We start from the raw sequence: 26,459 nt of genomic DNA on the forward strand, positions 1-26,459 counted from the left end.
CCGAAAATAATGTTTAAACTGGAGGATTTTTTCAAATGAACATGTTTATTTATATATATATATATCTTTAATATGTTCATTTGCAAACACATTTTCACGATAATAATGAATATTAAATGTAACGTATTATGAATATTTTACCTCTAATAAATAATGCATGTAGTAAATAAAACTATGGTTTCCGGTCAGAAACTGCGTATAAATCTTTCACCATTTACATGTAGTAATAAATGCACGTAATAATATAAGGGGTTTCAGATTAAGTAAGATAATTAAAATTGATTAAATAAAGTACATGTAATATAGCAGCAAAGATCATTACAACAGAATAAAACATTAACTTACTTGTTACTATTATAATATAGCAGTAAGTTTAAGTTCCCCTCCGAAACGGCCAGAGGTTTTGGAGAAATATCAGATATTTTGTAATTTATATGCAAAACTAAGGAAACAAATCACTATGATTGAAACATTTTAGGCTCTAAATAATGAATGATCCCCTGAATGTGCGACGTAAAGGGCAAATGTCGCAGAGCCCACTACACAATTCAAGTCATTAGCTTTCCAATGAGTTTCATTTGTTAAATTCTGATCAATAGCCACTGAGATTTAGAATTTATAAAATTGCCAAAAAGTTGGTATATATATATATATATATATATATATATATATATATATATATATATATATATATATATATATATTTAAAAGTGAAAGTGTATGTGTGTCTGTCTGTGTACATTTCTCTATGCAATAACTCTGTCAATTTTCAGTCTACAGACTCGAAATTTGATATACAGGGTAGTAAGATTTGGGAAAATCTTTGTAATTGATTTTCAGCCAGAAATTTGGCTGTTAAGAGGTCAAAGTTCAACGATTTGCCTTTTGAGAACTCTACCGAACTCCTCCGCCAATTTTGGATGAAACACTTTAAATTTTTTATATAGGTTCCTTGGACATGGATCTAAGTTAATAACTTGATTTGAGCCCAAAACAATAGATGTTAAGTGGTCATAATAGGGATCAAAGTTTAAAAATATTGACCGCTTCGGTATCTACCAAATTACTCAGGCAATTTTTAGTCTAAACATTTAAAGTTTTACCTAAAAGATATTCAGAGATAGGGCAAGCTTTTTAATCTGTTTGGGTCGAAAATTTGAGTTACCAATATATAAATGTATGTATGTATGTATGCATATCTGCCTAAAACTTGCAATGGATTTTTACAAGATCAGTATAATTTTGAAGTTCGACCATTCAGACGACAAATATCAAAAAATTGGCTAAAAACGTTAATATCTTCACCTTCAATGGGGTACTTTTCTACATGGAGGGTCGCTTTTTTAGCCGATATTTTTGAAAGTCATCCTCTCCTTTCGATTACCTAGCCTTAATTATAACCTATATCACTTCCGGTTTGGCGGTGGTCATAACAGCAAAGATGTCAGTTTTTTTCCCCCGTTCTTTTCCTCCTTTGTGGTACAGGTTCGAACCTGCCTTCCTACTACCACTTTTTTTTTGCTCAACATACACCTCCAAACACCCGGGCAACGCCGGGTACCCATGCTAGTATATATATATATATATATATATATATATATATATATATATATATATATATAAAGAAGAAGAGAGACGAATATTGTCTGAAGAGAGCTTGATAAGGATACCTTAAACGGTCCTTATTATCGGGCTTGAAACCGACGGTACCAATGATTTGTCTCATCTAACAACTTTCTGTACACAAAATATAAATACGCTCTTACATTTCGGATTTTCCTTTTAATTGAGCACTCTGCTGGATTTCTTTTTCCAAAAAAACTAATCATATATATGTGTGTGTGTGTGTGTGTGTGTGTGTGTGTGTGTGTGTGTGTGTGTGTGTGTGTGTGTGTGTGTAAAAAATACATGCCTAAATATATAAATGCCTGCCTTAAATAAACATATGTAAAGACATGCGATATTAAAACATGCAATGTTTCAGCAAAGGTAATTGACCTCCTTAAGGTGTATCTTATCGAACTTGGGAATCTTTGTCAAACTCAGAAATTTGCAAGGAATTTCGAAAGACACCTTTCATTTCATCAACAGGAGTAGCATGCTCTTGTTTCGCAAGGACCCATGACATAATGGATAAAGTACTAGGTAAAATTCAGTTGTAAGTGACACTCTTTTGAAGATTGTAGATTCAATCCTCAGTGCAGGCGATACGAAAATACAATTGCAAATTACTTAAGACTTCTACTCGGTCATGACTGAGAAAACGAAAACATACTACCCCATGGATTAGATGAAGATTTCTGTTTAAAATTTAATGCAGCTTTCCGTGTTCAACAGAAAAATTCCCAAGTTCGACAGAAAGATTCTTAAGTCTTACAATATACACCTGAAAACGGTCGGATATTACATAATCCTAAACGTTATGCAAATAATACTCAATATATGAACAATAGTCTGAATAATACAAAGAATATAAATTCTTAATGCTGTTGGTGGTAGCAAGAAGAGGACTTCTAACGGTTACGGTGAAAAGCCTTTTCACTCCCTCTATGATATTAAAACAAAAGCTGTTGGTTGGATTAAATATGAAATTCGATGAAGTGGATTGAATTTTTTTTTCTTTTCATAAAGCAAATCGATTTCGGACGAAAATGAATGACAGTTTTTTTTTTTTTTAATGTAGCTTTCATTATCTATTTTTAATCATAGGAAGTTAACACCACAAACATACGTCACCAAACAGAAAATTATTGCTATACCAGGCAATGGAACAATGGAAAGTCTGACTTTACTGTATATGTAAGATAAATAAATCAATACTTTTGTAAAAAAAATCCATGGAAAAATAGGTTTGTACATTTATGAATAACTTGTATGGACATTTACAAAAATGAGTCAGTATGATTTTTTCCTTTTAGATTCTCGGATAAATTGGACTCCTATTCTTGAATTGACAAAGACTAACATCAACTAACGCTGATTACTTAATTGGATATACACAAAACACTGGCACCTCACCAGCAGTAAATCCGCTGACTTACATTCAAGAGTGTTTCTTGCATAAGAAACGTAATCATTAGCCCTCTCATCCTTGTATCGATAAGCTACCATAATGAGGCAATCTTTAAAAATATCTTGATCGCAGCTAAATTTGGATGGATAATAATGCCTGTCTAGTTAAAATATTCAATAAGAGGAAAAAGCAAGAATGGAAAAGATTAAAGCAATTACGGATGATGGAGGTGGGAGGAGAATATGAACATCGACATTTGGGGGTCAAATAAAAATTTATGATCGATTTCCTTTTTTAATATGGTTCAATGGTTTAATGACTTTGCTAGAGTTTATTAGGTAGACGGTTTAACACTCGATTGGGTTTGGATTACTAATTAACCTATTCTACCAAATAGATTTTTACAATCCTATTTAAATCAAAGATGGAAAATACAGTTTTCTGCCATAATTATTTGGGGCAACTAAAAATAAAGTTGGAGGAAATAAGAGAATTAAAAAACAAAAACCTAGAACGCTATATGTAAGGTTGTTAAATGTGAAAATCACAAACTGGTATAGTTTCAGAAGAGCGTTTTATAATTTAATTTCTGGCCGCCAAAATTAACATTACGTTATTTATTATACGTTCCTGGGTTTCAATAAAAATTAGGTTCAAGTATTTAAAATGTCTTAAAATTAGTTTTAGAATGTAATATTTCGTGTTGCTTGATTAAAATGTATCTAAAATAAGAGGGGGGGAGTTATGTTTTAAAAATATTATTAAATTGAAGTATTATTTACTAGGTGCATAGTGAGCTTACAGGAAAGGATAGCAGCAGTATATATATATATATATATATATATATATATATATATATATACATATATATATATATATATATACATACATATATATATATATATACATACATATATATATATATATATATATATATATATATATATACATACACATATATATATATATATATATATATATATATATATATATATATATATATATATATATATATATATAAAAAGTAGAGAAGTGTAAATTTTCATGCCTACATACCCCGTTTCCGAACGTGTATCAGTGGGTTGACATCAGTCGACTTTTTTGTACCAAAACGATCATTAATACTTTTTTTAAGTTTAAACCTTTTTCAAACTGATATAAATTATTGCACAGTGAATATAATTAAATTAAAACAAAGATTACTTTCCTTTTTTCGAATTATTTAATCAAGTAAAAACCCAATTTTTACTGGATTACTAAATTTAAAAAAACTATTTTTTGCATGGTATTTTCAAGTTAAATTAAATTTTACGATACGTTTGTTTATTAAATTATTAAATAACTTGCCAGGATAACATTTAAATCTTAAAAAAATAATATATATATATATATATATATATATATATATATATATATATATATATATATATATGTAAGTTAATTAGAAATGCGATTATTGAATAACGTAGGAGATGCCAAAAAAGCAGGATAATAAATAAACAAATAGATAAATAAATGAAAGAAAATAAATTGAGGCTAATTTTGCCTTTTCATGTCAACGTTATTTCATCACAGGTAGTCGAAAGCATTGTACGATTTGATAAATAAATTTTTATTAGACATTATTAGTTGATTAATCTTAAAAAAAGCCGGAAGAGTTAATCCTATATTTTCAGTATAGTTGGTGAAAAATGTTTACTATAAAAAAAAAAAACATATGACGATTATTTTCCCAGCAGGATCACTCTTGACAATATTTTGGCCCCCAATGGCTGCTTTTGAAAATCTATTTACTTCAACCTAACCAAATAGCTCTTAAGTCTGATTTCCTGTATGCAGTCATTGAAGCATTTCCTTATCACCATTTGATACCGCCACCCTTCTTGGCCAGCATCAGACCATTTACATGTTGAACACCAAATCGAAGGAAGTTGGCACCACAGACGTACTTCACCAAACAGGAAATTATTACTATACTTGGATGATAACAAACAGTTTATGACTATTCAATCTATACCGGTCGCCAAAAACTAACCCAGAATGGTATTCAGCTTTTATACTTTCCATTCAATATTTCATCTTTGGGAAATCAGCCAAAGTAGAGATTGGAATGAATATGCAAATGCCTTTAGAAAAAACTTAAAACCTTCTAACATATATTTCTTCCCTTTTTCTTTCACAGGTTCATTTCTACATATAAATCTATGCTTATATCGATGTCACTATTTACTTACCTCCCCACGAGAACAGAATTAAACACAAGGTCAGATTTTAATATGGGAAAATACAGCTCCCCACAAATGGCCACTCTGAATTGGGACAAAAATAAAATTCTCCAAGTCTAGAATGATTTCTCATTCTTTGACCAGCAAAGATGAAATGTAGTATCTAAACAGATACTACACTTTGATCTTATCCAATTGCTGTAACTGCAATAGCTATGTATTAATACTATTGTCCCTGCCTACGTCATACTGTCTTAATGAAAAGGTTAAACAAGTAAATGCTACAATTCCTTTTTGCAATGGTTTTATTTACTTATCTTCTCAAAAAGGCAAAGGGAGGTACAAAGTCGATTTTTTTTTTATGTGGGGGAATAACAAAAAGGCTCCTCCAAAAGGAGAAGGACTAAAATAAAAATGTCACAAGTCAAGAAGGACATTTGATTGAGAACAGAACAAATACTGCATTCTGAATTATTTTAAAATTCCATGCAAATTCTCAAGTTACACAGAAGGATTCTCAAGTTCGACAGAAAGATGGCCGAGTCCAACAGAAATGTTCCCGTTTGGCAAGATACACCTTAAGAAAATTGGAGGTTACATCGACCAGAACGTTGTGAAAATAACATTTAAGATGAGAACAGTATCCTGAATAGTCCAAATAAAAACAATTTATCAATTCACATCTAAAAAAATTAGAAACATGCTATGCAATCCATAATACAGTTTAGATATATTTCTCTTTTTTTAGGATGCAATTGAAAACAAAAACCTATACCAAGATTATAGACAACATTTTGGAGTAAAATTTACCAATAATCCGGTGATGACATTAATTTTGTATTAATTAGACACTTAGTTGTTTCTCTTAGAAACTTTCTCTGCATACTAACTTATCATTTACGATTATTGATTAAAATAAGTGACAATATCTTGATTTGAACCGAGGATTATTTTTATTTGAATTTTATATTCAGATACGTTTTTTCATGGAAAATGTGTGCATGTGTGTGTGTGTGTGTGTGTGTGTGTGTGTGTGTGTGTGTGTAACAGAGAACGAATGTATCCCTTGGTCTCATCCCTAGGAATAGGCCAACAATTAGCATTTGTCTCTGATATTCTATCATCTTGTGTTCTTGCCATTTGTCATCTCAGTTGTTTAACTGATTTTATCTTCTTCCTCTTTTGATACATTCTCTTTTTCATAGCAGGGTGCATTTCGATTTTCCATAAAACAACCGATATTCAGACCTATCCGTCTCCAGTGTAATACCAGAGAATTATATCAAATAGATAAGCATGTCGGTTCAGATTGAACACTGTATATCAACTCTGATACTCCTGTGGGAAGGTTGAATATAACAAAGTTTGATGAGTTTCTGATGACCAGTTGCCTACGTTGATTGGCCAGATTGAGAGGAGATACTTTTGAATAATAAAATGCAGAGGCTAAGATGAGGAATCCAGAAAACTTAGATGACAACCGTCAACAAGGATCATAGACAGTGACATTTGAATACTCAAGCCTGTCAAGCTTGAAAAGTGTGATTTTAGGCTGTCAGAAAACATCAGTCTCTTAACCAAAAGAAAAGATCATAAAATGAAGGAGGAGCAGAATGTAGCTTGAAACAAAGCCATCTTATTTTTTATTTTTATGTGAGACAATATTGAATCCATATGATTTAAGGCTAAATACATGTGAACAAAGTCCATAAAAGCTTGTTTTTTTAATTGGAATTTTTGGTCATTTTATTAATTATGTTGCAAAAGCAAGAATCAGATTTAAATCATGTTCCTCAGAAGATATTGTCTTTAGACACAAACACTGCTGATTTGTGAGAGGATTGGGTTTTTTGACTTTCTTGATCATCAATAGAAAGATAAGTCTATTGATTTATAACGGATCAAAGGAAAAATGCAACTCTTTGATTACGAATAAAGTTCTTAACAACAACCACTGCACAAAAGATTTCCTTTGTTCCTCTGTGTATCTAAAACCAAATGGAATTTCTATGAACAGAGTTTCTTTCCAAGAACTTTGTATTTTTAGAACACAATACTGCAAAACCACTTCCCAGCCGACTACAACATAGTTTTTTCAAATCAAATGTCAACAGATACATGTAGAGTCGCTCAACCTATCGTTCCTAATCCTCTTTTAGTATTGTTCATTCAACCAACAATCTCATTAAAACTTATTCTCGAGTGGCTTTTGGCCTTGATAATTGGTTATTCCTTTGTATATAAAAATATATGCACATCACTGTGAGAATGTAATTGTATTTGTTTTATACAAGAAAGACCAAATTAGTTAAGAGTAAAAATCAATACGCACTGTTATATTTTCTTGCTTATCACTGTGGCTATGACAACAGCATATTCTTTTTATTGTTTTGACTCTCAAGTATATATCCGACACAGTTGGACACAGTTAATCAACCGAGAATCACATCACTCTATCTAAAATCATATAAAATATCAATGGATACACACTCGAGAGTCAAAACAATGAAAAGAATATGCACTGTTATATTTTCTTCATTATCACGCATTCAGTTGACAGTGTTGCGATCAGTCATTCTAACTAAACCAATTTTAGTCAACACAAAAATCAGTGAATTATTCAGTTTTAATCACAATTTCAGAATTTTTTGAATGAACTATATATTTTATTGAGATTATTAACCCGCCGTTGCCTCAAGCCAGAAATAATTTCAAATATAGTCATACTTTGAAAGGAAAATTTAAAATAACATTTGCAATATGAGGATAAGTAGTGAAAAAAAAAACTGTTAGCGTGGTTTATGTTATCTTTTAAAAGAGCCACTTGTTAACGGTGCATTTCTTATGTAAAACAGGACATGACTTTTTTAACGACTTCAATGTTTTTATTTCATTATTTTAAATCTTAACATAAATAAAAAGAAATTGTTTAGATGTTTAAGCTTTTTCAATACATTTTTCACTGAGATATTTTTGTTTAATTTTGTTTTATAAAACAAAAAAACTTTTTTTTAAAAATTCATTTCTTCTTTTACATTTTGATATATTTCAGTTATAACCGATGATTGCCTTAGTTGACCCCAGATGTAAAGTTTTAGCGGTGTCTTTAGATTGTGTAAAAAAAATTAACTATTACTGAAATATATCTGAATATTCTAACTGTTTATATATCGATTTCTATAGCACATAAAATAAACAAATATTGATATAAATAGATATATAAGAAGATAAGAAATATATAAATAACAAGATAAGTATGTAGATAAGATAAAAAATACAAATTTTCAAATTAAATATTTTAGCAATTTAAAAAAAAATTGACATAAGTTTGGGTCAGATTATGTGCAGTAAGATTTTTAGAAAGTGTTTCTGAGTTGTTATTGTAAAAAACTGATGCTGTATACTATTTTGGGCAACTATTTAAGTAAGAGGAAAAATAAAATTAAGATAACCTCCAAAGCTCTAATGAAACTACCCCCTTTCTGTGTTCTTTCGATAGTCTTGTCTTTTTCCCTTCGTTTAAGGTTTACAATGAATATAAATAGACAGTTTTTGTTTATTAGTTGCATAAAAAAGGCATAAAATATATCTATAAAGTTATCTATATTATATTTCTCTTAGTTTATCAGTCCGCTCTACTTTTTTGGGGGGAAACTACTAGGATGATTTGGCTGAAAGTTTGCATGGACCTTTGTTATGATAAGGCGCAGTGAACTAAATATTCTGGTATACGTTCAGTGCACAATTAAAGATTAATAGGAATTAGTCATAATGATACCACATTTACTCTAGCAGTTTGGCATAAAGCACTTTTAAATGGGCTAAAATCTCTAGTGGCATCTATTTTAAATTAAATATTATAGCAACGATATTTTATATAAAGTTAACAGCTATAATTTTTCAGCAAAACAGAAGATTCTCCAGTCATGGTCAAAACTAAACAGTTTGACGAGTTTTAAAGATTGAATCTGTTCCTGCTTTTACATGTGTATCTTAGAATTCGCTGACACTTTGAAGCGTACAGATAATTCAACAGCAGGTTGAACTTTGATAACCTATGTATCAGCGTTGCAAGAACTATTTAAAACTCATAACAAAGTTACTTCTCTTAGTTCGACTAGTGCCGCAAGCATCATGGTAGTGGAAATTTTATCACTATCACTGCTGTACATACATGTACCAAAATAATAATGAAACACTAGCTCTCATTTTAATAAATCAACTGAGGCAAGAACAAGATACAAGACACGAGAATATAACTTCTGTTTCGCATGGAATAAACACTTTTGATTCTTTGATAAGAAGGAAGCGTTTATGAATAGATTTCTTGTTGCCTTCTACGTGTGAAACTAAATGTGCTGCTAACTAATACCATTATAGTCCAGCTACACATTTATGCAATTGTTGCAAATTTTCTCTGAATCTTATGCCACATGCTGTCTATCTTTTTGGGATCAAATAAAGATATTCTCTTCATTTTTTTTTCTCTCCGGAAGGAATTCAATAAATTTGGAAGAAAAAAAAATGCTTTGGTAGCCATATCGGGATATGGGAGTAGAAATTTACACAGAAGAACATACAGTGGCAGTCAGCACCTGTGCAACTTCACCGCATCATTAGCACATTTAACCAATCTCCTGAAAGTCCATCCCAAGGTTCAGAGAACCAGGTGGAGAAAGCGACCCTCCTCTGATCCAATTATGAGAAAACGATGAAAGACTTAAATCCGTCTTTTATTCACGTGAATATATATAGAACTCAATTTCCTTACTACCATGTTTATGATCATCTCCATAGGTGATTAAGAATTTTAACGTCTCTATCGAGAAACTCATATTCTATCTAGCTAATACAAAATATTATATCTAACTAATAACAAAATATTATATCTAACTAATACAAAATATTATATCTAACTAATACAAAATATTATATCTAACTAATACAACATATTATATCTAGCTAATACAAAATATTATATCTAATTAATACAAAATATTATATCTAACTAATAACAAAATATTATATCTAACTTATATAAAATATTATATCTAACGAATACAAAATATTATATCTAACTAATACAAAATATTATATCTAACTAATACAAAATATTATATCTAACTAATACAAAATATTCTACCTAGCTAATAACAAAATATTATATCTAATTAATAAAAAATATTATATCTAACTAATACAAAATATTATATCTAACTAATAACAAAATATTATATCTAATTAATACAAAATATTATATCTAACTAATAACAAAATATTATATCTAGCTAATAAAAAATATTATATCTAACTAATACAAAATATTATATCTAACTAATACAAAATATTATATTCAACTAATACAAAATATTCTATCTAGCTAATAACAAAATATTATATCTAACTAATACAAAATATTATATCTAACTAATACAAAATATTATATCTAACTAATACAAAATATTATATCTAGCTAATACAAAATATTATATCTAATTAATACAAAATATTATATCTAACTAATAAAAAAATATTAAATCTAACTTATATAAAATATTATATCTAACTAATACAAAATATTATATCTAGCTAATAAAAAATATTATATCTAGCTAATAACAAAATATTATATCTAGCTAATAACAAAATATTATACCTAACTAATAACAAAATATTATATCTAACTAATACAAAATATTATATCTAATATATACAAAATATTAAATCTAACTAATACAAAATATTATATCTAACTAATAACAAAATATTATATCTAGCTAATACAAAATATTATATCTAATATATACAAAATATTAAATCTAACTAATACAAAATATTATATCTGACTAATACAAAATATTATATCTAGTTAATACGAAATTTTATATCTAGCTAATAACAAAATATTATATCTAGCTAATACAAAATATTATATCTAACTAATACAAAATATTAAATCTAACTAATACAAAATATTATATCTAACTAATACAAAATATTATATCTAGCTAATAACAAAATATTATATCTAATACAAAGTATTCCATCTAACTAATACAAAATATTATATCTAACTAATACAAAATATTAAATCTAACTAATACAAATATAAAATCTAACTAATACAAAATATTATATCTAGCTAATACAAAATAATATATCTAGCTAATACAAAATATCAAATCTAACTAATACAAAATATTATATCTAACTAATACAAAATATTAAATCTAACTAATACAAAATATTATATCTAGCTAATAACAAAATATTATATCTAACTAATACAAAATATTATATCTAACTAATACAAAATATTAAATCTAACTAATGCAAAATATTATCTCTAACTAATACAAAATATTATATCTAGCTAATAACAAAATATTATATCTAGCTAATAACAAATTATATCTAACTAATACAAAATATTATATCTAACTAATACAAAATATTATATCTAACTAATACAAAACATTATATCTAACTAATACAAAATATTGTATCTAATACAAAATATTCTAACTAATACAAAATATTATATCTAACTAATAGAAAATATTATATCTAATACAAAATATTATATCTAACTAATACAAAATATTATATCTAACTAATACGAAATATTATATCCAACTAATACAAAATATTATATCTAACTAATACAAAATATTATATCTAATACAAAGTATTCCATCTAACTAATACAAAATATTATACCTAACTAATACAAAATATTATATCTAACTAATACAAAATATTATATCTAACTAATACGAAATATTATATCTAACTAATACGAAATTCTTGCAGTAACTAAATATAATTTCAGATTTGGCATACAATAATTTCAAATTAAAACATAGTTTCGAGTTTTACCCGGACACAAGCGGACAAATACTCTTTATTTATAACTATACTAGAAAAATACCCGCCCCAGGATGGGTATAATGAATTCTCTGTATAAAACATTGTTGCACCAGTTTTATGTCCAATTATAAAGATTAAAATCGAAATATGAATATGTATCTAGAATCATTATTCTAATTTTGATAAAAGTCCATTACATGTTTTTATTCTAGAAAATGTGAAAAAATGTAATCCTTAAGCTAAAGTGGTCTTAAATAGAAATTAAAATGAAGAGAATAATGCTTAATTTGTATGAATCAAATATGATACACATTTAATATATTTGCATTGTCAAATGTTTTGTCTATATTATTCCTTCTAACATCTCTTTAAGATATCCAACAGAAATTTGAATTTGGGCAATGTTAATCAAATGCTGTTTAATACCTATTTTTAAAATTTTATAAAAGTCGAAGATATCTGAAATTTTACAAAGGACTACCTCCTTTTTTATCCTTTTTACATACGATTATATCAAACTATTGCCTGCACTTGAAACCTTTATGACTAAAAATTGTATTCTGAAAGTAATAATGATCAGTTAATTTTTATTACTTTGGAGTAATTTAAAGGAGTTTCAGGGAGCATAATATGGGCTCAATCACCTTGCATTAAATTTGATTTATAGTAATACTGATTATGCATGATTCTGTGAATTTCAATTTCTTAAGCCTCCTTAAACTTAAGCTTTAATTTAAGCCTTAATCTCAAGCCTTAAACTTAAGCCTTAAATCCTAAACATATTTGAGAATCAAAATTATGTAATGTATGGTATTTATAACTTAAATACAGTTTTTAGCATTTGGACAATGCTGCTCGCACGTATATGACGAATTTGGAGGTTCAATTTTCACAAAATTTATGCATAAAATTGGGCTGTATTTTGGCAATAACGCATCAAATGTTTTCTTCCAAGTGATTTATAAGCATAGACATGAGACTTTACAAAATTCCAAAGGAAATAATCTAATGAGGTGAGATAGCATGAACAACGTTATTCGCTTATAAAATGTAAATTATTCGTTTATAAAATGTAAAATATTCATTTACAAAATGTAAATTATTCGGTTATAAAATGTAAATTATTCGTTTATAAAATGTAAATTATTCGTTTATAAAATGTAAATTATTCGTTTATAAAATGTAAATTATTCGTTTATAAAATGTAAATTATTCGTTTATAAAATGTAAAATATTCGTTTATAAAATGTAAATTATTTGTTTATAAAATGTAAATTATTCGTTTTTAAAATCTAAATTATTCGTTTATAAAATGTAAAATATTCGTTTATAAAATGTAAAATATTCGTTTATAAAATGTAAAATATTCGCTTATAAAATGTAAATTATTTGTTTATAAAATGTAAATTATTCGTTTTTAAAATGTAAAATATTCGCTTATAAAATGTAAATTATTTGTTTATAAAATGTAAAATATTCGTTTATAAAATGTAAAATATTCGCTTATAAAATGTAAATTATTTGTTTATAAAATGTAAATTATTCGTTTTTAAAATCTAAATTATTCGTTTATAAAATGTAAAATATTCATTTACAAAATGTAAATTATTCGGTTATAAAATGTAAATTATTCGTTTATAAAATGTAAATTATTCGTTTATAAAATGTAAATTATTCGTTTATAAAATGTAAATTATTCGTTTATAAAATGTAAAATATTCGTTTATAAAATGTAAATTATTTGTTTATAAAATGTAAATTATTCGTTTTTAAAATCTAAATTATTCGTTTATAAAATGTAAAATATTCGTTTATAAAACGTAAATTATTCGTTTATAAAATTAAATTATTCGTTTATAAAATGTAAATTATTCGTTTATAAAATGTAAATTATTCGTTTATAAAATGTAAATTATTCGTTTATAAAATGTAAATTATTCGTTTATAAAATGTAAAATATTCGTTTATAAAATGTAAATTATTCGTTTATAAAATTTAAATTATTCGTTTATAAAATTTAAATTATTCGTTTATAAAATGTAAATTATTCGTTTATAAAATGTAACTTATTCGTTTATAAAATGTAAATTATTCGTTTATAAAATGTAAAATATTCGTTTATAAAATGTAAACTATTCGTTTATAAAATGTAAACTATTCGTTTATAAAATGTAAACTATTCGTTTATAAAATGTAAATTATTCGTTTATAAAATGTAAATTATTCGTTTATAAAATGTAAATTATTAGTTTATAAAATGTAAACTATTCGTTTATAAAATTAAATTATTCGTTTATAAAATGTAAAATATTCGTTTATAAAATGTAAACTATTCGTTTATAAAATGTAAATTATTTGTTTATAAAATGTAAATAAAATAAATTTGCACAATTTTCCATCGCTCCTCAGGTGTTAGCCTCTTTACAATGAATTCTCAAATAAAACTGAACCTAAAATAACCGATAGTTGCCAAATTTGCAATTACAGAAAATATAGTTGCTAATTTAAAGATCGCCATCTCTAAAAAGAAAAATACCCTTTTATACACATATTGGAAGGGAGATCCGATGTTGCCTGGTATTGATTGATGGTAAACGAATGTTTCACCCTTCCATATTTTATTGTCATCAAAATCGGTGAAATCGTCCATTTTTCAATCAAATCGATGGACTGCCTGTTCTAGTTGGGGACCCACCACAGTAAACTTTGATGACGCTTAAAATACCTCCCTGAAGTAACTTAGTCCACAATACATTGTAGTATGCATTGCACTGTAGAGAACCTACTGTTGATTTTTTTAAAAATTATTTTTATATAATGACTTGAACTTACGTTTAAGATGCAAAAGTCAAGTATTATGGTTTAACAGAAATATTCATTTCGACTGCGCCCCTGTAATATCCAAGAACCTACTGTTGGTTTTATATGCCTCGCCTTTCTACTTGTACAGTAATAATCTTTTCATATGCACTTGTGATTGATGTTAGGTTGCATAAGGTGTTAACTTTGGTCAAAATCGCTGGTTTCTTCTTTCATCAGATTTTTCGATTATTGATAATTGATATTTATCAAAGACATTTCACTACAAAACCTATCTTAGAATACTACCAAACAGATAAAGTATATTTGTGTGAAATTTTAAAAATGTCGGCCCAGCCGTTTCAGCGTCCATAGAGAACTTTCTCTCTCTCTTTCTCACACACACACACACACACACACACACACACACACACACACACACACACACACACATACACACACACACACACAAAGTGCCTTTTATATAATAGCATATAGATAGAGATAGAGATATATTAGAAGGATATATATATATATATATATATATATTTGGTACAACTGGTAATTAGTAAAAACCTAAAGAGAGTGCTCAATACTATTGCAGAGCAAATATGTGTTTTAGTTTTTTTTATTACCGTTTTATCTGTTTGGTTACATATGTTTCGGATGTTGGACCATGTTTACGATCCAACAGCCTCGTCAGACCTTACAGAAATGGTTGTTAGTATTAGGAAGAAGAGTTTTAGAAGAAATACGAAAAACTAAAAAAAAAAAGGGGGTAGGAGATAATAAGGGGGAGGGAGACGGGTATTGACAATATTTCAGTTTTGAAGGTTAAAATACATTAGATTGTATTGTGTGTGGGGGGTAGCAGATTCAGGTAGGCGTGGGTGGAAATATATGGATATAGGGAGGGGGAGGTGGAGAGAGGATGGTAAAGAAAAAAGAGAGGGGGTAAGGATGGAGGGGGGAGGAGTTTCACTTTTTAGGTTTTTAATTTTGACTGCTTTTTGGTTGTTCAGCAAGGTATATTAAGTAGATGAGAGAGAGAGAGAGAAAGAGAGGGAGAGAGAGAAGGAAAGGGTTAGTGTAGATGTCATGTGTTTGACATGTACAGGGTTCCATTTAAAATTTTCGTAGTCGCTATGAGTCGACTTGTTCATTTCAGTTTACAATGGTTCTTTTTAGGAAGTCAAGAGTTAATATATATACATATATATATATATATATATTAGTATACTTGGGTTGCATTTTCTCCTTTATGCACGTTTCATTGAAGAGCAGAGACAACTCTTGTTTGTTTCTCTTACAATCCATTTTAAAAAAAAGAAAAAAATGGATTGTTAGAGAAACAAACAAGAGTTGTCTCTGCTCTTCAATGAAACGTGCATATATATATATATATATATATATATATATATATATATATATATATATGTGTCTGTGTGTGTGTATATATATATATGTGTGTGTGTGTGTATATATATGTGTGTGTGTATATATACATGTGTGTGTGTGTATATATATATATATATATATATGTATGTGTATATATATATGTGTGTGTATATATATATATGTGTATATATATATATATATATATATATATATGTGTGTGTGTGTGTGTGTGTGTGTGTATAGAAATACAAATTACAAAAAGTTTACCAAGGTAATCAAAATGGTAAACTTAAAATATATTATAAATATGAAAAAGTTAATATTTACAAGTAAAGTAATCTCAACCAGATGTAACAGCTCAATAAAACCGAAAAGGAAATAGAGCTTATAATATGAACAAATGATTAATAAAACATGTTAAAAGACATCTTGAAAAAGAGTTAAAAACATATTTAATTTTAAAAAGGAAGCACAAGATAAGTTGATAGTCCTTAATCCGCGGAGTTTCGAAGAAATACTTTCCTTCTCATCAGAGGGCAGGAATTAGCAAAATGCGGGATCGGATTTTGCATGTAAAAGTATTTAGTGAAACTACAAGTAAGTCACAGATCTTACTTGGTCAAAAAAAGGGTGAGGTAAGGGGAGTAGGAGGTAAAAGAAAAATGATAAAAATAAATTTACTTGATTCCTCCGGCCTTGGCAGACGTGTTTTAAATATTCTCTCCAGTGCTTTTTCTGTGCACATTTGGACCTTTCTTTTAATGACTTGGAACTCATTCCATTTGTGATTTTCCCAAGGAATTCTGCTTTTTGGATCATTTTGGACCATTTTGAACTTACCTGTTGGATTGGAAATTTTTAATTCTACCGTGTTTGGATTTTACCATTCTTGGATTTTTTACCCTTCACCGGACTATCCATTCATGTGAAATCTTTTTATCATTTTTCTTTTACCTCCTACTCCCCTTACCTCACCCTTTTTTTGACCAAGTAAGATCTGTGACTTACTTGTAGTTTCACTAAATACTTTTACATGCAAAATCCGATCCCGCATTTTGCTAATTCCTGCCCTCTGATGAGAAGGAAAGTATTTCTTCGAAACTTCGTGGATTAAGGACTATCCACTTATCTTGTGCTTCCTTTTTAAAATTAAATATGTTTTTAACTCTTTTTCAAGATGTCTTTTAACATGTTTTATTAATCATTTGTTCATATGTGTGTATATATATATATATATATATATATATATATATATATATATATATATATATATATATGACATTAATGCATGCATCATGACCCATATAAGTTAAACTAATATAGGTAGTAAGAAAAACAAATAATCTTAGGGTTCTGACTTTGCAAAACCCCATTTACTGCAGATAAATATCTAAATGTATCTTACTTTTTATGACACCCGTGTCTAAAGTTATCTGTTATCAGCCAGAATTCAAATTAAGTCTAGCAGATAATTTATCTCTCTTCTACTAAAGAATGTTTTTCATCCTCCCTCTGTTTCAGCATTTTGGTTGAATACTCTTCAGTGTTGTACTATTCTGACATTCACCTGTTCGGTGGAATTCAGGATAATTTGAAGGGGGGGGGGTGAGGAGGAGGAAGAGAGGTGTCATGAAATATGGAAAATAGGTTGCTTTACTTTTGCATTTCCATTCAACTTTGATATTCTTTCCTTAAAAACCGTTTTCATAACTTGAAAAAATACAGAATTCTACAAATTTATTTTGTATTTAGAACACAAAAGACAAAATGGAAGATATTAATTTGTAGAGATTCTAAGGGAAATCATCAGTTGATTTAACCATTTTGATCATGACAACACACTTCAAGTACATTTTTTAAAAACTTAGAACTCAGGAAGCTATACAGAATTTGAGACTGAAACCTCTATTTGATATGTGGGGTAGATTTTTCTTATTCTATCAGCCATGACTGGAGGGAGGTGTTAATTATTATGTTATTTTTTTTTTCTTTTGAATAATTGAGAAATGGTAAAATACATTTCCTTTAGTAGAATTTTACTTTAAACGCAAATAAACACGGATTAATCGTTTTCTTTACTATATTTATTATATTAAACTTTCATGATGATTTCTTTAGCAAAATTAATAAGAAAAAAACAAGCACAAACTATTGATAAACAAGATAACCAAGTATATATTATTGATATTTACTAAAAACATTACAACTTGCAAATATTAAGAATGAAATAAAATTCATTAAATGTATTTACTTAAACATAATTAAAAATATGTATTAGGCAAGTGAGTTATATGCAAGAATTGAATAAGAAAATGTAGATATGGGCTCTAGAAAAATAATTTTAGAATCGAAAATTTCCATGTAATGTAAGAATTACATAGGGTAGAACTTTTTATTGAACATCGAATGAGTTATGTGTCCCGGCACTTAAGACACAGACGGGGAGTCGCTAGTATTACGTGGCGAATTGCAGAGAAAATCTTTCGGCTCTTCTATACTATTAGTAAGAAATTTTGTAGTTGATAAATGGAGTTTTCAGATACAAAATAATGGTTTCTACTGATTTTTTGCCAATTCTAATAAATTACAATTGTAGTTTCCAAATTATGCAGTCGAAATTACCTAAGTATTACTGAATTATTAAAAAAACTTTAATCGTGCTAGCAGGCGAAAAACTGCAGCCAACGAAACGGAAAATGACCTCCCTTTTGAACTCTCCTGTGTCTTACAATCGTTTCATCAAATTCTATTTTTATTTTCTTTAATAAATAATTTTCTAGCTTATCGATTTTCGTAATTTTTGGATATAATCATTTTAAAAATACGATGAAAAAGTAGATACCATTGTTTTCATGCGAAATTCATTATTACGATTTCCGAAATTTCGTCCTAATAGTGTAGGAGCGCCGATCTTTCTCCTTTAATTGAATTGGTAGAGAGAGTAGTTAGGCTTTGAATAGCTACTCTCCTTATGCAGAATGGGTTAGAGAAATCATATATGTGTATATGTAGGTATGTATGTGTATATTAAAGAAAAAACAAAATCTCAAAGAGATTGTCCAAACTGAAGAAAATGTGTGCTGTTCCTTTACTGATAACGTTTAAGAGAAATGTTAGTAAAAAGATGAAGAAAACGACGAGAATAAAAGAGAAAAAGAAATGAATTACTACTGCATGTTGTTTAGCAACGAGACTCAAGCTGTGATGAATTGTTATTGTCCGGATAATCTGTGGGGAGCGAATAAGAGGTCACCATCGTACTAAAATTGCACAAGATTTTCAATTGTTAAAAATTGTTTACGTGCATATTCCAAGTTAAAATCCTTGTAAATGACTGGTCAATTTAATGCTGAATAACGTTTAAATTAACCGATAAAAATCAACTTTGAATACCTGTTCATTAAATAAACTGTCAAAAGTAAAGCTTTCCTTTAAAAATCAAATCTTTCATGATATTGTAAATAATGAATTGATGAAAATCCTGTATCAAATCTCATACAAAGAAGAAAAAAAACCTCGTCTTTTAAAAATCCTTAACATCGACCAACTAATCGAAACTGAACTGAACAAAGTCATATGAAGTGTCGTTTTCAAAGGTTAAATATGGTCATCAGCGCAACATCTGTTAATGGAGATACATGTCTGTCAATAAATATGATCGACTGAAAGTCTTTACTTTTTTCAAAAGGTTCCATCACTTTTTTATGCTCGCCCTTATGAGAAAGTAAGCAAATGCCAACATGCATTAAGACATGACATTGTATGGCAGAAGGAAATCAAGACAAGTAAACACATCGGTTTTGATAGGACAAGCGTTTCTCCACCCCCTTCTCTCTATCTCTTTTTCTCTCACCCCCCCCCTCTCTCTCTCTCTCTCTCTCCCTGTATTTACATCCTGTAGATTTTCAGCAAACTATGTCTGATTGTTTTTGTGTGTCTGTATGACATGAAGAGGAAGATGATATCCTGTCTGATCATTTGGACTATCCAAGCCGATCTATTATTGGCCAGACTATTCGAGAAGGTTATTTTCCTTCTTTTCTTCACTTAAGAACCTAGTGGTTACTTTTTGAATGACAAGGATAATATAAGCAACTTGCTAAACAGGATATATAGAGTCTCGTAACTTATCAAGGATTAAAGCAGAAAGACCGATTCTGTGTGAAAAGGGAAACAGTTAAGGACAAATATGACATCATTCAAGGATGCAATTATCTCTCCTACCCTACTCTTGCCTGTACAAAAATTGCTCATAAAGTCATGAGACAGTTTTGAAATCAAAAACCTAACGACTTACAAATGCTATAATCATCTATTGCGTAAGGAGGATTTTTGTCTGTTCTTACTTTCTATAACTAAAACAAATCTGACAGTTATTTTAACTCGTTTTAAATCACTTAATCTTTTCATTTGTACACTGCGTTATCTCTCTATCATTTTATAAAGATAAGAATATATATATATATATATATATAAATATATATATATATAAATATATATATATATATATTCATGAATTTCAATATATATATATATATATATATAAAGATAAATATATATATATATATATATATATATATATATATATATATATATATATATTTTGAAATTCATGAATATATTTCGAAGGAATCCTTCATCTTCAGTATGTCTTTCTTTTTTTTGCCATGTTGCTGTTGGAGCAGAGAATAAGCAAGTAGAAGTCCGTTTGTTGTTTTTACGGTAGTTTTTTTTTAAATGTCTGTTTATTTTATAATAATGCGTTGTTTTGGCTTCAAACGTATATAATACGTAATTTATTTTATTCAAACTCAACCAGCGCTTCTAAGGAACAAAAATCTTAACGTGAATTCTGTGTGACTAAACGCACCGTTCCGAGATTTAAAAAAAAACTACCGTAAAAACAAGAAACGGACTTCTACTTGCTTATTCTCTGCTCCAACAACAACATGGCAAAAAAAAAAGAAAGAAAGATATACTGAAGATGAAGTTTTGCTTCGAAATATATTTATGAATTTCAATATGAATTTCAAACAAAATAAATGTCTGCTTATTTTGTAATAATGCGTTGCTTTGGCGTCAAACGTATATAATACGTATTATATATATATATATATATATATATATATATAATACGTATTATATATATATATATGTGTGTGTGTGTGTGTGTGTGTGTGTGTGTGTGTGTGTGTGGTAAAGTATGAAAATAAGTTTATGTTAATTAAGCTACACAGAGGTGTCCCAGTTTCATTCCCAGAGAGATAGTTAGGCTAATTGCTAAGTTCTGTTTATGTACTGAGCCCTTTTGATGCAAATACCGAAAATCTATACAAAATATTTGCTTATAATATATATGACACAATCATGTTGACACGCAGATTCTCACTAGATCACTGAAGTTAAGCAATGATGAGCATAGCCAGTACCAGATGGGTGACCATTGGGTAAGACTAAATACTGTATGTACTGCACTGATATGTAGAAATTTCCAGGTTGGTAACCAAAGACGTATTTAATTCACTGGGAGAGATGCACCCCCTCAGTCTTTGTTAGATATGCATTTAGGAGAAGGAAAAAACTCTGATATAAAACTTGAGGTCTACTGTATGCTCTCTCTCTCTCTTGTAGCAGTCTTTGTACCAACGAAGATTAGCAGTTGTACCAAAAATGTGGTTGGTCCTGCACATAACCTTCATCACTATAAACAAATCATCTGTGTGTTACATATATGTCTGACTGGTGATCAGCTAGCTATAAAAATGGACAGTTATTTAATTTATGAATGAATACGAGACACTTTGTTTATAATAAAGACTCGTGTTTATTTTTCTATATACACTTCAACAAAATGACAGAGGTGGGGGTTAGCGGTAGAGGTGGGTCGCAACTGTATCAATTTGTGTCTCGCTTCTGTCCGTCTCTCTTTCTCTTTCTATCTCTCTCTCTCTCTCTCTCTCTCTCTCTCTCTGACTGTTGCTTTGTTCCGCTCGTCTCTTTTATTAATATCACTTTGACCTATTTTCTTGCCAACTTGTTTATTACACTTTTGCTGGTTTTTGGTATGACCCATGACTGATTGACGTCATGTGTATAGGTAGCTTCAAATCCCGGGATTTCCATTGTTTATTTTCGTTTGCCTGGATGTAGCTTATAGCTTATATAATCTTTCGTTGGACCGATTGTTCTTTTGATCGTCTGGAATTTCCATTGTTCTTCTTGCTTGCCTGGACACAGTTCGCCCGCACCTCTCCTTACCATATATATATATATATATATATATATATATATATATATATATATATATATATATACATATATATATATATATACATATATATATATATATATATATATATATATATATATATATATATATATATATATATATATATACGAGAATAAAGTCAGAGAAACACAAAACTTTATAATTAGCTAAATGTGGAAAAAAATATTTTATAAACTTTTCACATTCAATATGTTTGAGATTAAGTGCAAATGAGAAAATTCTAGAAGATTCTATGACAACAAAGAATTTCCAGAAGAATAAAAGTTTAAGGAATTATTTTTTGGAGGAGAAAAAAAAAGAATTAAGAAACACATAATAATAAGCAAAAGAACTAAAACAATATCAATAATCTGGCTTTATTTTCATGCTTGAAAAAAAATAAAAGATTGATTAATAAGATTAGAAAATCAAAAAATAAGATTAGAAAATCAAGTCGGCTCATATCGAACACACTTTCGATGATGAGACCAAGAAAATGTTTTTCCTCTTTCTACATCTTTACAAAGAAATATCCTCTTCTGATTGAATGCAATTTATGTTCACTACACAAGTAGATCTACATAGGATTATGAAAAGTAAAAATAGAAATATACTCGTCCCGAGATAGGTAAGATGAATTCTTTGCACCATTTTTGTGTCTTTTACCAAGATTAAAATCAAGATTATAATGACGCTAATCATTATACTGAGCATAATTATTTTCATTTTGATTAAAATCCATTACATGATTTTCATTCTAGAAAATGTCTTAAATGTAAAACATAAGGCTAAGGAGTACTTATGGAGAAATTACAATTCAAGGAATCTTGTTTAATTGGTGTTTAATGACTATAGATCAAATTGAATGCAAAGATTTGAATTTTGAAATATATGTTGCTAAAATGACACAAACATAGAAGCTATAAAAATTTACACATATTCCCTCCCCAATTTTACCATCTATAATATAAATCTCAAACGTCGGTTTGTGTGTGTGCGTTTGTATATATGTATGTATGTATGTATGTACGTATGTATGTATGTATGTATGTATGTATGTATGTATGTATGTCTCGCTAAAACTTTTGTCAGGCGCATCAGACCGAGTCGTGACTGGTATCATCTGAAAGAACCATCTCTCGGCCGCATAATATGTGAGAATTAGAAAAAAAATTGTCAATTATTTCGTATAGAAATAAAGTTTTAAACGAAGGGAGGGTACGTAAAAGTGTCTTTTCTAAACGACTTTTAAACGACTGTCCATGCGTCAAGCGTTATTTTTTTTTAATTGGTTTAACTAAAAGATTTTCTAGCTGTCTGATCGAGTGAATTAGGAGTTTATCTTCTAAGCCTTAGTTTTGACGTTCCCTTACACGTAAGGGTGGTCTTTTTTTTCCTACTGAGGGTTGTTTTGCAATTTCGACGGATAAACAATTTCCTTATTTCGATTTTTTTTTATCAGAGGTTTAAGTAAACTGAAGGTTAAGTTTTTATTTAAAAGAAACAAAAATTCCAATCCAATGACGATAAACAAAAAACAAAATAGGGTTAAAAGATTTTTAAACTTTGTATTATTTATTTGGCATTTTTTATCAAAACAAAACATTTTTCTTGTTTCGAGGGTTACGTAATGTGATTTTTTGACATCGTAACTGCTAATTCCTTTTTCTTTTAAGAAGTCATAACTAATCGTTTTTTCGTTTAATACCAATTTTACTTTGTTATTTATAAAACTGAATTATTTTCATTTTATTTTTATTTTTTTTCGTTGCAACAGACCATAATGGTAAATCTTCCTAGACTCGAACAGCATAAAAGAACTTCGCTAAAGTGCTCAATATCCGGTGAATAGCTTCTTATCTTCGTATCCTTCTTCTGGTGGAGAGTTTTTCATGTACTTATTTTTCTGGGCGATTACATTTTCGTGTTTTTATTCGTTCTTTCCTCACAATGTCAACATACGATTGATTTAAAGGCGTAATTTTGAAGGTCCACGAACGTCATAAGTGAGCCGTGGGGCAGACGACTAAAGCGTTTAATTTTTTTCATCTCCTTTTTCCTCTTAGCCTTACAAGTTCGAGCCTGGCTACAGCAGCTATTTTCTTTTGTGCTTGCATGGGTACTCGCTGCTATTTTCCTTTTTTAGGGAGTTGGTAATTTTTTTGTTGTTACTGTTTCTTTGCACTCACACGGGTACTCGATCGATTGCAACCCTTTTTTTTAGGGCTAGGTTGCTCAATAGCCTTACTATACCACCTCTCTACACCCAGGGAACGCCGGGTACCACGGCTAGTTTTTATAAAAACTAAAATAAACTAAATATAGCCTACATTTGGACCATTTACACCTAGCAGCTGTGTTTCAAAATTCATAATGATCAGTTAATTATATACACAAATACATAAACATATCAACATCGCTAACTTCATAATAATAGTTAAACTGTACGAGCGTAGGTATTTTACGAGTTGTTAGTCAGACGAAGTGCTGAAAAGAAAATCCAAACTATAAAAGATCTATTCAAATAATAAATTAAACTGATAAAAAATAAAACGAATGTTTTTTGTTTTTTGCTATTTACAAATAGAAAGGTACTTACTATTTGTTCATTGACAAATTTTTCAGGGCTATCACAGTATAAGGTATCTGCACATGACAGGGGTAATCCAGATTGCGAATCCTAGAAAACAAAGAATAAGTTGTTCAATTATAAAATGATTCTGCTGGGTTTGTAAAAATATATTTTTTTAACAATCATAATCATTTAAACATTTTAAAATATTGAAGGCAAATGCGAAGATATTTTCGGTTAAGAAAAACTGAGGGCAACAGATTTCACAGCAAAAGCTAAAAGGTAATGAAATGGACAAACATGAAATAATCGAATTGACAACTTGGAATGGTAACAACTTCAAAATCGTGTATTCATTCTTTTGCACACTCTTATCCCCATCTTCATAGCTGTTTCACCACGTTTCGGCCAACTCATCCTCAGGCCTTCTTCAGATGATTAACGCAATGGGATAGGAATGCAGAGCCTACTTCCTTCTATAGTTGTTGTTGTATCACCACGTTTTTGGCCAACTAATCTTCTGGCCTGCTTGGCTTCAGACAATGCTCGCCTGGAACCATAGAGACTCAACAACATAGAGACATAACATGATCGCCCTTTAAGGCCCATGGCACAGTGAATAAACACTGTGCCATGGGCGCCAAAGGGCGATCATGGTTGGATTTCATGGTTTTATAAATCCAATTTTGCATTCTTATCTGGTCTTCCATTGTCAAGGCTGTACTGAATGGTATTATATATATATATATATATATATATATATATATATATATATATATATATATATATATACATTATGTTTACCTGAAGAAGGCCAGAGGATGAGTTGGCCGAAACCTGGTGAAACAACTATGAAGATGAGGATAACAATCTGCAAAAGAGAATGAATACACAAATTATGAAGCCTCATCTCAAATGAATTCCCAGTAAAAAAATAAAAAATAAAAAAATTAAAATAAAAATCTATGTATTTATAAAAGTGAAAATGTGTGTGTGTGTGTGCGTGCGTGTGAGAGAGTGGGCATTTCTCAACCTATATACTCAACGAATTTTTGATCTACATACTTGGTATATTGCCTAATCAGACATGTAGAAAACATTTAATCCGGAAAAAAGGGCTGCTAAGTAGTCACAACTGAAAAGTTTATATGCGGGATTTTTATTTGTTTATATACTGTTTCACAACTGCACATCTGTGAACCGTTTACATGGCAGGTTCCTTATGTTTAGAATAAGTAGGTTATATAACACTTTTCAAAGACGTGTCAAGCTGGCCTAATGGTTATCGTACTTGGCTCACTGTTCTTTAGATTG

The 26,459-nt window shown here is 28.9% G+C and overlaps 1 protein-coding gene across 3 annotated transcripts in view; it reads right to left on the reverse strand.

Annotated features, from left to right (window-relative positions):
• Positions 1-26,459, reverse strand: part of LOC145297661 (uncharacterized) — a 996,083-nt gene that overhangs the window by 775,677 nt on the left and 193,947 nt on the right. For all 3 annotated transcript variants that reach the window (XM_080143831.1, XM_080143830.1, XM_080143833.1), the window contains exon 2: positions 25,173-25,253. The gene's annotated coding sequence lies outside the window, so the exon portion shown is untranslated. The remainder of the gene's footprint in view (positions 1-25,172; positions 25,254-26,459) is intronic.

The sequence above is a fragment of the Euprymna scolopes genome, chromosome 18 (genome assembly GCF_053919585.1).
Source record: "Euprymna scolopes isolate OS-2025 chromosome 18, ASM5391958v1, whole genome shotgun sequence".
In the NCBI taxonomy this organism is placed as follows: domain Eukaryota; kingdom Metazoa; phylum Mollusca; class Cephalopoda; order Sepiida; family Sepiolidae; genus Euprymna; species Euprymna scolopes.